Source organism: Megalops cyprinoides, chromosome 9, assembly GCF_013368585.1.
Source record: "Megalops cyprinoides isolate fMegCyp1 chromosome 9, fMegCyp1.pri, whole genome shotgun sequence".
NCBI classification, from domain to species: domain Eukaryota; kingdom Metazoa; phylum Chordata; class Actinopteri; order Elopiformes; family Megalopidae; genus Megalops; species Megalops cyprinoides.
The window spans coordinates 6,966,281-6,979,743 of record NC_050591.1 but is presented as its reverse complement, the minus strand read 5'-3'; the positions used below and the strand labels follow the sequence as shown (position 1 = coordinate 6,979,743).

The window sequence follows — 13,463 nt, the reverse complement described above, 5'->3', positions numbered from 1 at the left end:
ATTTTCATCTGCGAGTGATAAATTCTCATTTGTCAACTCCTCAAGTTTGTCAGCTCATTTGTTGACTCCTCATGTAGGTTTCATGATCTGTGATATTGTTCTGGCAACAATCCTCGATGGATGTGATTATAAGGCTTGAAAGTGTAGTTTTCCAACACAAATGCTGTCAGGTTTTTAAAATCGCCTTCAGATGCATATAAGCATTTCCCATTACCATCTGCTACTGAGGAATAATTCAAGTAGTTTAGATTACACAAACTCTCAAAACAGCTATACTTAATTAGCCTTGCAGAGCACAATGATTTTTGAATCTATTTATTCATCAGTGACTACAAATACACTGTCAGATGTTTTGGTCAGTTATTTGATTGATTTAATGTGATTCAACAGTCCGTGGCAGGCATACTTTATGACGCAGACTGGCTGATGAAATTATCCTGGTGTTTATTTCATGTGTGTTTAAAAATGCATGTAATTTTGGCTGATCCACTTTTTGAGAGGAGATTTTTGAGCAGCTGAGTGCTTTTGTCAAATCATGAATAGCTCTTTTTTCCTTGCATTTTTGACAAAGGATTCCCTCCTGCCTGTGTCTATTTAAATCTTTTCTGTGTTTTTGTGATTTAAAATGCTGGTGTATTATTATCTTTTGTGTTGTTTAATATACCACAAATTGTGCAAAATCAATTACAACTATGCAGTGTACTCAGCAGAATGAGGTGTACTAAGTGCTCTCTAAATGAATATTTTTGTACTTGTATTCACTTTTTATCCTCTGAAATGTCTAGGAGCTTTATATCGGTATGTTTTATTTTAGAAAAATTCTTTATGCAGTCCTTTTTTGGTATTTCCAATTGTAAATTAGGCTCATTTCCTCACGATTATCTCTGCATTCCTGAGTGCTGAAGTAAGATGATTGCAATCCCCCAATACAGTGGCATGCAGCCAATAGCTATTTTTTGCATGTCACGTAGTGCACTAAGGCAGGGTCTGTGCTCATTGGAGGATAGGCACTTCTCTGCTGACATCATCTGAGCAACTCTCAGCACAGACTATTACTATTAGTATTTCCTGTCATTCATGTTCATGTTCAAGTTCATGAAGGGGTATCCCAAGAATAAATATATTCTTGTTTCATGGGTAATAGTATTTCATTGCATGTTTTTGTCTGAAGCATTTCTTCTATGATCTGATCAGTGAAGACATGGGTATGATTGATTATTGTTTCCCTACAGTTTTGTCAGCATTTTGGAGTCATTATTTATTATACTTTGCCTATGTTATAATGGTAGTAAAGCTTATGAATTTGAAGTTTCCTATCTTAATTAGTTTATGAATTAGGATTAATTAGTGATTCTTTTTCTAGACAACAATGACATACTTATCAGGTTAGCTAATGGCAGCATTCCATACTGAAGTAGCAAGCAAGGGTTATGACTGTCAGTTCATCATGATAGATCTTAGTAAAATATCATGCAGGTGGTGTGAATGGGCAGGGAGCTCTCACAGCAGGTAATCAACTCATTGGTTCTCATTCCCAACATAAAACCACTGCAGTATGCACTTTGGGAGGCTTCAGTGTTTCCTTCCTGACCTTGTCACAGTGTTATTGAAATCAAGTATGTATGCTCCTCTGTGTAGAAATGATTAAGACTTGTAGGCAAGGCAAGTTTATTCTGTTTGTTTTATCCTTTGAACAGAGCTTGTTACATAGCTAGCTAGCTAATACCGCTGTCTGTCTGCTTGTCCTTGTACAACCATTTCCCACCTCATGCTCCTACTGGTTAAACCATCTAATGTAGATCTTCCCCAATGTTGTGAAGTGCTGGTAACTAAAGGAAGGAGGGGCTTATGCTCAGGAGCTGGTTGCAGTGTTGGAATTTACATGTCATTTCCCATACTACAATGCTTACTCTCCTTCTCTGCCAGTTTGCCACTTGCCACTTGCGGAGCTTCACTGACATCATCTGAATAACTGACAGGCACCTGCCTAGCTGCAGGGTGTCTGAGGGCAACAAGATGGGGAAACCTAATGGAGCCACTCTGCTCCACAGCTGTGGGCCTCTGGTCATTCTTGGCTGACACTGTGGGCTCAAACCCCAGTGCGTAGGCACCTAGCACGCATTCAAGACAAATGCCTTAAGCACTGAGCCACTAGGAACCCCTGTTCGCCACTTTATGAAGTTATTATGTATGTTGCCTGAGATATGACCAATGCTTGGCTAGCTTTGTATGGGAGGCAGTGTAGCATAGTGGTTAAGGAGCAGGACGCATAACTGAAAGGTTGGTGGTTTGATTCCCTGCTGGGGCACTGCTGCTATACCTTCGGGCAAGGTACTTAACCAACAGTTGCCTCAGTACATATCCAGCTGTGTGAATGGATTACATTGTAAAAAAAAAAATGTAACCAATGTAAGTCACTCTGAATAAGAGCATCTGCCGAATGCCAATAATGTAATACCACCAAGAACCATTTGGGACTATGTTAAGGCTTAATGTTTGTCTGTCATATAAATTGTTGCTCTCATTTCTTTGTACAATTAAATAGGTTTTTATTTTTATGTAATCTGAGACTTTGGCATCTGAGACTTTGCCTTGTTTGTTACACAAATATCTACCTCCATCATGTTAAAACAGATGCACAACAATCTAACACAGCTGCTACCAGTCTCGATTAGGGTCTTGAAATGCTGGATGGCCCTTCAAGTCATGTTTTCATGCTGCCTTGTAAAATATTTTCCATAATTCCATTTAAATCCCATAAATCTGTCATTGTTTTAAATGTGCTTTATAAATTACTGTTTAATGCAAAATGCTGAATGACAAAAGAAAAAGAAAATGAATATAATGGTATTGCAATGATTCCTTCACAAAGCCAAGGAGGCCCTCTGAATTTGAGTTAAGTGTGGATTTAAAGTGCTAAACATGAGAGATGTAGCATTATCTGCACATTACAAACACAAAAACGGGCTACAACACATCTCTGACCATACTGGGCATGGCTGAAGCCTGAGCATTATGAAAATAATTCTATGCTTGTGTACAGCGTACATCTGATGATCACGCCAAGTTGAATCCAGATCAGATAATGTGACGTTGATTTATGTGAAAGAAAAAAGCCCACGGAAACAATAGGCTTCCATCCCACTGGGCCTGGAAACGTATTAAAAAGAATGAAGCTGCAAACAGTGACTGCAGGAGCTGGGCAAAAACAGAGGCTCCACATAAACAGGAAAACCCTCCACTCTGTCTCTCTATTACAACAGTGGCAAAATACAAATATCATGCTGACAGGCATCACAATCGTTGAATAAAAGTCATTTGTGAATTACACAGAAATGGTCAGATTTGATTGGCCCTCCTGACTTAGGAGTGATTAATTCGCTGTTTAGATATGAGGTCATGTGAGAATCATATTAATTTGTTTGGGCAGTGGTCCTTGTGGTTCATAAGGAGGTGACATTTACATGTTTTATGCAACAAGTATATTTATGTGACTCATGCATTGCTTTGGCAAATTTTCCTGAACTTTTACATCAGTCAACAGTTGTGGAAAAAAAGTGGACATTATGTGCAGCCATTAAAAATATATAGTGATTCTTGTTCTTGTTCCATGAATTAAACTTTGTGTTACATTGTGAAAGTTGTAAGTTGATATGCCAATTATTTTTGCTTTCATACCTATACCTGTCTGTTGTCTTCTAACATGCTGTTCTGTGTTCATTTTGCAGTGAACAGGGTAAATAACACTAATGAATAAAATCAATGGCTTTGCACCTTTGGTGCCTGACCCCATACAGATGGTCACAGATAATATGTTACGTGAGTAATATATCCAAGATTTTTAAGAATTAATTTATAACAGTTGTCCTAATTTCTTTTTTTTTGACAAGCAAATATTTGCATGAAGACAGATTATTGGCATCGAGAAATTATAAATGCTAAATACCCTGTTTCCTGCTCAACATCAATTTAAACAATAGCTTTTGTTAGAATATAATTTTTTAATATAACAATTGTCTTTCAGTTAGCTACAGTCAAATACACAATTTCCTGAACTATTCCAAAAAGGCTCTTGATGATAATGTGATTCACAGTTTATAACGCAGTGTCAAATTAAAAGAAAATTTAAATGAAATGGCAAAATTGACAGTGTATTTGTATACAACAGTTTATACAAACTGGACTTCAGTGGGCAATGGAAAAATCTGAGGTTGAATGGAATGTGATTTGTCAATTTTCATGATGACTGACACATTTGAGAGGGATTCCAAGCTGTACTGTACTTAACAAAATGACTGTATTCCAGCAATACAAAATTCCTGATCTGTTACATAATCAATTAATAAAAGAAGAAGTAAATGGTTATGCATAAGGGGTAGAAGATTTTAACATGTGCCGATAAAAGATAAAGAACATATATAGGAACAGGAAAAGGGGCAAAAAGAAGAAACTGTTTGAAGTGAACAGAGTGTGACATTTGAAAGGCAGAGCAGTACCAGTTGCATTCCAGCTACTGTCTGACAGTGACAAGTTCATGAAGATGTTACATTACACTACATTTTCTCTAGAATAGAATTACCATTTCCATTTCCATTAACAAGCTTCACTTAAATCAATCACCTCAGTGAAAAAATAATGAATTTGATCCAATTGCACCAGATAATTATTTCCTTACATTGATGGATGGAAACATCCATCCATCAATATGTTCCCTGAGTATTATAGACTGTGATAAAGTCATTTTTCCTCAGTTTTTTATTTGTAAGCAATCACGTCAGTAGTTATTTCAATTTTTGGCATACCTTTACATTTCATTTACTAGAGATTGTTGTCCAAAGTGACTTACAAAATGAGATTACAGAGTGCATCTATACAACATTATGCCTGAGAAGGACTGCTGTGAAACACAATCCATCCATTCATTTTACTATTCTGTCCGTGAAGACTCATAGATGTGTTCTATTGTAATGATTTTAATTGGGATAAGGTATCTCATAAATAAAACAATGGATAGAAGTAATTTTTACATACATTGTTGTGTACTTATTAGAGCTTAACTTTTATAACCAACAATGTTGTCACCTTCTTTTTATCATTTAGCTTGCTTACTAGTCTATACTGTTGATAAACCTTTTAATGATTCAAGGGGAGCAACTTCATCCTCCATTCTACACCCTAAGAACGATGAATAACCGGAAAAAATATATAGTAGATTTTATTGTGGTTTGTCCTAATTTACCTTATCTTCTTTTGCCTTTTTCCACTTGTTACTATTTTTATTTGTTGTTTTACATTATTAGATGTTGAACTCTGCATTGGTTATGACTTGCACCGTGTTTATTGAAATACACTTTTACTCTCTATCATTTTACTTTTTTAAAAGTAAAAATAGTAAATAGTAAAAAGTAAAAAAGTAAATATTTTTACTATTTGTATGTCCCTGTAAAGCACTAATATAATATAATATAATATAATATACTAAATGATTACCCATGAGCCAGGCCTGGTGTGTATAAGGCTGACTGAAGGAGGCAGGCCTGGCATATGGCTGGTAAGTGAGGCTAGAAAGACAGCTACTGAGCTGCCATTTTGACGGAGAAAGAGAAACACTGACGAATAATGGTGGGCACAGGTAGGCACGTCAATGTGTTGTTCACTTTGTGCACCCTTTAATTATTAATGTCCTTGGCAGTCACTGACGATAAGCCTTGGTGTTTCCAGCAAGATGTGCAAGCAGGCTGTAACACTGCCAGGCTCCTTTTGGAAAGCTTTTTTTTCAACTACCTGTAGTTAGCTAATAATAATAATGATCAATTACTTTCCACAGTATGCACTTAAAAGGCAGAAAAAATAGATACCAGCAACAATTCACAGTTACTCGGTTATAGGTTGTGCATTGTAGAGGTTATGTGAAATGTACATGGTGTAGGTGCATTTCACTGCATACATAATCTAAACCTGGGTGCCAGATTCACACTTTTGCTGACTAATGTCTCTGGAAAGCCAGAACACATTAGTTTAAAATATGCAATTAGATAGTTCACTAGAAACATACATCTGGCATCTATGTAGTTGTAATCTTGCTCCTCACATAACCAGTTAGCCAAGTGAAAAATGTAAAGGTAAATTGCAAGAGTTAAGACAATTCAGTAAAAGTGGCAATAATCTCAATTGTCTTATTTTTTCACTACGGTATTATGAACGTCATTATCAGCACATAATAACTGCTCTTACAAAACTAATGAGCTCCCTCATACACATGACACAGTAACAAACTTTCATTATAACCATTTCAGCCAACATTTCAAATGGTTAGAAAAAAAAATTACAAAACATAATAACTCTTCTTGCCTCTTTACAGATTATGTATGGCAAAACAATGGGTCTGTAGATTTATGCTGGATAAGCACTTTGAAGTTCAGACTCTGGAAGAACCCCAGTCCTCTTACTTGCGAGGATGTGTTCAAAACCTCCTAGTACATTAACATGATTTATTCCCTTAGTGCGCAACACTTTGCAAGGCCAATTAACGATCACAAGAGTGCAATATACACATTCTGTAGCACACATACACAGCAAGATATTTTACTGGGTCAATTAAGGTAAAATACTTTCCACAGTGGATATGATAACAACGCCAAGGATGGGTAAACAGAACTCTCATATCCAGAAACTCTTCAGCACTGCTTTCTTTGGATTTTTCGGTCTTAAGACACTGCTCTCCTGCACTCCAATGGGATTAAAACCTGGGTCAGAGACGAATGCGACCGAAGCGTGTTCTACACAATTGTTACAACAGTGCGATCATTAGCACCCTGTCCCTGTAGTGCAAGCACACGCGAACACCAGGGTTCTAACTAGGTTGCATTATGAGCCTCAATAAACGGGAGCTCCTCCAAATACATCTCTTTGGCAAAGGTGCAATGAAAAGTTTCCTCCACTTTATCAGCTCAAGGTGCGCAAAATGTTCGCGTTCGAATGCAGTGCGAGTCAAACCATTTTGGGAAGCAAAGAATGGCACATGTGAAATATGCATCACAAAACAAATGTATCTGAACAGGCACAATGAAGTGCTATGAGGAAGTTTGAAACCCAGCACTGCTCCATTACATGCCAAGGAATTGTTCCAATTTTCAACTAAATCTATCGCTCTAGCAACCACGAGGTTGCCATATAGCACAACACACAGTGTTTGGTGCACCTTATGCAAATAAATATGCACAACAAAACCCCTACCCCTACAGTTATCTCCTCCACAGCTGTCATGGTGCTCTACCAAAGCTTGCCCGTTATGAACCTACAACATGCAGGGTCTTCTTGCACACACTTGTAATAGAATGGACAGAATAAATGTCAGAAAAAGCCTTTCCACTTTGCACACACTGGAAGCTCGTTCAACAAACGCAAACACATGCACGTGCAGTGTTTTGACCTACCTTGCAGCTGCTCAGTGTTGTGAGGTGGTCTGTGTCAAGGTGGTACTCACCAATGTCGCTCCCGGCCGACAAATCAGATGCACTGACACTCCCTCTACACCCTCCCAGAGTTTAATACACCCCTCTCTCTCTGTTACACACATCCAAATAACCCTCCTGCTACGTCACTCCCTCCAGCTTTCCCACTTCCCCCCTCTCTTTAACCCACTCTTATATAAAAGCAAGGCGTGCTAGCAGTCGGGCACAAGCAAACTCCTCTCTTTCTAAAAGACAAGTCAACAGGCGTTGCATCTTCAAAGCAGTCATTTGGATCTTTACTCTTTTTCAGACACACTATTGCACTTTCTTTAAGCACACAAACACATCATCCTCCCTCCTTTCATCATATACCTCACTACTCACATATTCTGTCCCTTCTCTTTCTCTACGAATTATGTCAGTTAATCTGTGTGTGTGTGTGTGTGCATGCGTGCGTGTGTGTGTGTGTGTGTGTGTGCGAATGTAAAGAGCCTCTGTCTTTTGGTAAAAACAAATAACGCAAAAATACAAATACCCCTCTTTATTTTTGAAAGACCTCATGAATATGCATCTGTATTGCATATCTGAACTCTTCACAGGCTGTCAGACCTCACCAGGTACAGTACTGTGCCCATTTATATGTGCTCCTTTGTACTGAATGTTGTCACTGCACTAGGTACAGGTCACAAATCAGTACTAGACCCATTCCAGGGAAGCCCTCTGCATTGGCAAATTCTAACCCTAAAGGCAGAAGAATAACGAGATTTACAGGGTGAAATATAGTGAATCAATAATCAGCACTCTTGCAACAGGTCTCCACATAGATAACCTTCTAACTATCCTGGTTATCATCAATAAGTGCATCTATAAGTGAGCAATTTACCCAGCAACTGAACACGCATGAAACACAAGTACTACATTACAGTAGGGATGATATAGTAATAAAGTGCTCTATATAACTCCCACCATCCCTTAATGACTGTTCTGAATCAGGCATGCAAACACAGACAGTTGGAACCAACCAAGGGAATATACACAACTGACTCTCACCATTTTTAAAGGGACGTCACCTGTAGAACAAATGAGATTTTGGCACTGTACCTTACATAAGTGAGTAGAGGGCAGGAACTTTCATATCCTGATAGAAAGAAGTGTTTAATGTCACTTAATTTCTAAACCAGGACATCAGTGGAAATGCTAAAAGATAAGCAAAGGAGCTCATGAGTAAGAGAGGGTGATCACAGTTTTGTTGCTTAGTGTTGACTTGTAAAAAGCAAACAACTGTTCTGTACTACAGCTGCTGTTGCTTTTGACTGCATTTGACATCTGATCCACCTGAACTGACAATAACTGTGCTAAGCTTTTTTTTTTAATCACTGAATTTCATCTTGTCATTTTCAAAATGCTTATTTTGAGGGCTCTAGATCAGCTATCAGTTGTTTTATGCTTTGGAGTTTTTCCCAAGTTCTTTTAAGTAAAGAGTCATCACAGTGGTCAAAATCTCAAGATGTCATCTTATACTGTCAGTGAAAGTAGTTTGGCTCATTATTATGGTGAGGGCAAAGAGGAAGCAGTTTTAAATTAAAATATTTATAAATATTCAACAATAAACCAAAGTAATCCTTTGAGCTTCATAAGTACTTGGCACTTTCTCCAATGCATCTTATCTCACTTAGCATTTGAAGCAAAACACAAACAGCCTGAAGCCAAAACAGCCACTTCCTGATAGACTTTTCTCCCTGGGGATGTTGACACCCAGACAAAAAACAACAGAAAAATTACACTTACATGAAAAACCTCAGCTCTGCACTGAAAAATATCATTAAAGGGAAAAGAAAAAAAAAGAGGTGATTAAAACTGCTGAAGTTGTGGGAAAACATTCAAGCCATTGCCAAGTCAACCACCAAACACTTAGCTCAGTGGCCCTCGGGGACTGGGGATTTCTTGTACAAGCAGAGGAACAAACAGGGGCACGTTTCCTGGTGTCCTGTTTTAAAACAGGGAGTCAAGTGTAGAAACTGACACAGATTGAAGGGAGTATCTCTGGGATACTGAAATCACTGTACATTGATTGTACTTCTTGCCTTGACCACAAGGGGGCAAGAGTGGTAAGAGATAAGGGATATTACCGAGGGATAATCCTTGTGTTTGAACACAGAGTTGAGAGTTGCACTGTGATTAGAACAGGTGTCACTATCTTGATTTTGTGATTGTGAAATGAGTCAGAATAAAAAAAAATAATAATAAATAATAAAAAATGGAATACCTCAAAGAGAGACTGCTTGCTTGTGATTTCTGCTTAGACTACAGGTAACACTGAGGGCCAAATTTGTTTATTTACTTCAAAATATTCCAGAGAGAATGAATAAAAGTGTGGCTGAATTCTTCAGAACATGTGGTCAGTCTGGCACATTCGCAGTCTAAGCTTTGAGCTTTGTGGCACTGTGCGTGTGTGTGGGTGAGAGAGAGAGAGAGAGAGGGAGAGAGAGAGAGAGAGAGAGAGAGAGAGCAGGCTAATGTCTGGCCACAGAGCAAAGGACTAGGGATTAGTGGAAAGAGGGATAAGACACAGAGGAGGGAAAAGGAAATAGGGAGTTTGAGGACAGATAGAAATGACAAGGGGTGGGGGCAGCGATGGGGATAGGGAGGGACAGAAGGATTAATCTCTTTAATTACAATCATTGGCAGCTCCTCTGGTTTTCCATCAGCAAGTTAAGAGCATAATCAGCCCATCTTGCTCTCTCTGGCCCTTCTCCATTTCTCTCTTTTGTCTTTATACTGTTTCCATTCTCACCCTATATCTCCCCCGTTAGACATGGGTGTAATACAACGTTCGGCACAGCTGAGATGAAGAGTGAAAGTGCCCTCTGGTAGGACTTAGAAGAACTGCAACCATTTGGTGAAAGTGCAATAACAGTATTAGTGAACAATCAGTATTCGGATTTACTAGACTGTTGAGTTCATAATGACTCATGACACGGGGAGGTCTCTGTTTCGTACATTTTGGTAAGTGGAGTTAAAGCTATACAAAGGTATGGACTACTTAATCAGGGCACACACAACTAGCCACTGCAGGGCACATCCCTAATAAATCCACAGAAGCCTGCTGGCACAGTCAGGAGCTTTAAATGTTTTTCAAATATTTCCCTCTATATGACCCTGTGTTAGTCAAATCACTGGAAAGCAACAGATTGACAGCAGCACTCCCAGCTGAGCAGGTCAGAGCTGAGCAGATCACAGTGGTGGGTGGAGGAAGGGCGAGAGTCATACCTGAGAGTGTGCTGTGGCCACCGTTGAGGTCCACGGAGGTGCCATGTACGAGATTTTCGCATCCCAGCGCAGCACGGCCAGAGAGGGGAGCAGGCCGATGTCGAAACCCCCCACGAATCGCCCTGACGAACGCTGAAGCTGCGTGTGACGACGCTACATAACTCTCATGAGTGTTCACACTTTCAGAGCAGCGCTGGGGCAGGGCTCAGTTGCTCCTAATCCCAAAAGCAGCCTGCGTTCTCCCATCTGCGGATCAGACTTTGGTCACCCAGGGCTGTGGCAGGACACTGGACTGCCCGGAAAGACAGACACCTGTGGCACAGCCTCCTGAGCAGCCATCTGATCTCTGACCCAGACAGTACCGTCCTATCCCTGCTCTCCTCAGCGCATGTTTGTCCCTGGAGTGTTGTCAACATGAGGGATTTCTTCCGCCTTTGCTATAAGGATCCAAAACCTTATTAGGACGTTACACGTCACCTCCCAGGTAAAACACATTAACTCTTATATTCAAAGTTGTCTAGGCATTTTTTTTTGCAATCACCAAACAAAAGGATCTCACACTCACAAGCTCAGTCCTCCACAAGCAACTAGGACTGAGACCCCTGCAATCTGTCTCTGCTCCTGGGTTAATCCGCATCAAACACTGAGTGGACAGAGGGGGACAGAGGGGGGGGAGAAGTAAGACTTACAGTCCTGGAGGGAATATATCTAATAGGGAATTAATTCTTCTTTTTAGAAGCTAATGTTTATTGCAAAACAGTAACGCAGACATTATTCATATGCTATGACAACTTACAGTAAACGGACACCTTGTAATATACCACTTTGCCATCTGGTGATAAAAACCATCACAAACAAACGCTATCACTCATAAAAAAGGCGACAAGCTTTCATCGTGAGTGCCACTCTGTCAGTCAGACTGTGACACTGCAGTTTCCCGGAAATGTGTAATTTATCATGTTCTGTTCATTGCAGTGGATAAAGAGAGGAGCGAGCCATGGATGACACAGAAAGATAGAATTTAAGTTTGTTTTCACTAACTGGGGTCCTATGAGACCTGTCACAGCCTCACGCATTTTGTGGTTAAATAGTGCGCTGAAAAGTGGAAGTGTTGTCACAAGACCTCTCTCAAAGCCAGAGGAAGTAAGAGCACATTTTTTCTCAGCTTAACTAACAAGGGGCAATACAGTAACCTCAAGCCCTTTAAAGACCCCTCCATACCTCAGGACCCTGAGAACCTGAACATTAATTCTTACTTTTGAGTTATTAAGCACACAAACATGCATCTTCTTTCCCTAACGTGTTCACTGTCTCCAGTACTAAAATTCAGCTAATAAAATGGAAGCATGAGGATTTCTTTAATAAAAAAGTTCCAACTAAAGCCATGGTGTACAACATTTATTTCTTTAAATCCCAATTCCATTTTCCTTTTCCCCAAAAATCTTATTCTCCAACATCATATTACTTGCATCTACCCAGCCTCCCTATCTTTCCTCTCATTCTGACAGGGTCATATTTTCTCTTGCGCCTCTCAGAAGATGGTGAATGGATCTTTCAAGAGAGAGACCACTAGTTTATTGACACATGGCTTCAGTGACCATGTACAGAATCAACCCATGTGAAAGGATAACTGGCCCTCACTGTGGGAGTTTAAATTCACAAATAACAAGGGTAGCATATCACATCATCTACAGGGATTAATGTTGTCCAAAGCACAGAAAATAAAATTAAATAAATGGATTTATTAACACAGCTTTGCTTGCCAAAGATAATATGAAAAAAGCTGGATGAAGTCCACAGGCTTGTCAACGCAAGCTGTTTTTTTACGTGTTTAAAAATTAGACACATACCAAGACAGAGAAACACGAAGGGAGTTGACACAAGGGAGAAAAGGGGTAAAACTTGCAGAAATTTACAGCCCCCAATGTTCCAATGATCATGAATGTTTGGAGATTTTTTTTTTTGAAAACTGAATCGCTGCTTCCTTGGCAGTCAGGGGATTTTTCAGGTGGCTTGTGATGATTTAATCTCTCACCCTGTGGATACCAATGGAGGTATCAAGGCCAGCCTGCTCCAAAGTCAAAGATTACATTATCTCCCAAGGCAACACTCATTTGTCGTGAGAGAACATCACGATAACAAAGACCAAAATCACAGTGCTGAAAGGTTCAAATGAAAAATGCATTTTATGTGTCTGCACTTCTGTAGAGCTCCGTGTTCATTAAAGTCTTTGTACCTTATCAGTGACCAAACAACATGTCCTGACTTAAAGTGGACCCATGATCAAAAAGCCAATATTTTTCCCACCTGCTTTACTTGAGCTTCCCTTTTCAAAAAGGCTACCAGCGGGGAATAACTTACTGGATTGGACAGCTTTGTATGTGTCAAGAGGTCAAAGGGCAGGCTTGATTCTCCCAAGGATCCTGACTTTCTCACACCCGCATGTTGATCTTGGGACATTACAATAGGACACGGCACGGCATGTAATAATAAATCAAACTGTTATCAAGACGCCTGCTGACAGTTTTATTCAAAGTGATTGACAGATTCCTGAAGTCACAAAACTTACTTCCAGCATAGAAGAATGTTAATAGCCCTTGCATAGAAAATGCTTACTTTGTTTGTGTGCATAGAATGTACAGTGTTCCAGACTGAAAAACTGTCATTCAAAGCTATGGGCTGGCAAAAGACAAAAAGACAGGAAATTCACATGAGCACCTCAGCTCTTGATATTTTTGA

At 39.5% G+C, this 13,463-nt stretch overlaps 1 protein-coding gene across 3 annotated transcripts in view; it reads right to left on the bottom strand.

Moving 5' to 3' along the window:
* LOC118783324 (sodium-dependent serotonin transporter-like) overlaps positions 1-11,016 on the bottom strand; it is a 37,025-nt gene extending 26,009 nt beyond the window's left edge. The window contains exon 1 of one of the 3 annotated variants that reach the window (XM_036537130.1): positions 10,725-11,016. The gene's annotated coding sequence lies outside the window, so the exon portion shown is untranslated. Of the gene's footprint in view, positions 1-7,436; positions 7,539-10,724 lie in introns of those variants that run through there. The other 2 variants (XM_036537131.1, XM_036537132.1) reach the window with 2 other exon arrangements.
* Positions 11,017-13,463: the final 2,447 nt, after the last annotated feature.